The sequence below is a fragment of the Sardina pilchardus genome, chromosome 1 (genome assembly GCF_963854185.1).
Source record: "Sardina pilchardus chromosome 1, fSarPil1.1, whole genome shotgun sequence".
NCBI classification, from domain to species: Eukaryota; Metazoa; Chordata; class Actinopteri; order Clupeiformes; family Clupeidae; genus Sardina; species Sardina pilchardus.
In genome coordinates, this window is record NC_084994.1 from 21,725,562 (window position 1) to 21,726,310 (window position 749).

The 749-nt window shown below is 35.0% G+C and overlaps 1 protein-coding gene across 1 annotated transcript in view; it reads right to left on the reverse strand.

Annotated features, from left to right (window-relative positions):
• Window positions 1-515: 515 nt before the first annotated feature.
• LOC134069297 (adhesion G protein-coupled receptor E3-like) overlaps window positions 516-749 on the reverse strand; it is an 11,162-nt gene continuing 10,928 nt past the window's right edge. Inside the window, exon 16 of the mRNA XM_062525285.1 lies at window positions 516-749. This exon is cut by the window's right edge and continues 1,192 nt beyond it. The gene's annotated coding sequence lies outside the window, so the exon portion shown is untranslated.

Below are 749 nucleotides of genomic sequence, written 5' to 3' on the forward strand. Positions count from 1 at the left end.
TGGGCGCAATTCACTTCAAATTGGGCCCTCCATAATTTCCCCATTATTAACTGACATACAGTATTAGGCTATTTCATGTGTTTTCATAAAAACAAACCTTTCTCAACTTTTGTAGATTTGTAAGTGTGGTGAATATTTGTAATATTGACAATTGTCAAATCATGATATGGTATGAGTCAATTTTGATTCCATAAAACAACATGTTGTTACACATGTTACCGGGCCAGTCACTGTTTGTTAGCATGCATCTGATACCCACTGTACAGTACTGTAGCTAGAGCAGACATTAGCTAATTCACTAAGGCTAGACTTTGTTTAGTTTTGTTTTTTATTTTTCCATACAGGCACAAGTGAGAAGGTTGATAAAGTTATCTTAAGAGGAAGTTTAAAAACATGTTGACATGAAAGGAGCTACCTCACCATGATGAACAAACCACAAAGCTAAACTAATGTCTTCAAAGAACACACAGAGTATCGAGTCACACACACAGTAGTGCTTCCTTCATTGACAAATGTAACTCTCATTGGTTTTATTTATGCAATATACAAATGGCAGATTCACAATACTCTTCGAGTCTAAAGCATGTCAAATTGAGATGCTTGGTGCTATGATAGAAACAAAGGACAAAGGACGCGTGTAAATGTAACAGTATGAAATGTACATTCTTTTCACCATGATTGACTATTTATGAATGTTTTTCTCTTACAGGAAGTCAAAGGGACTGTACACACATAATAAAATATCACTG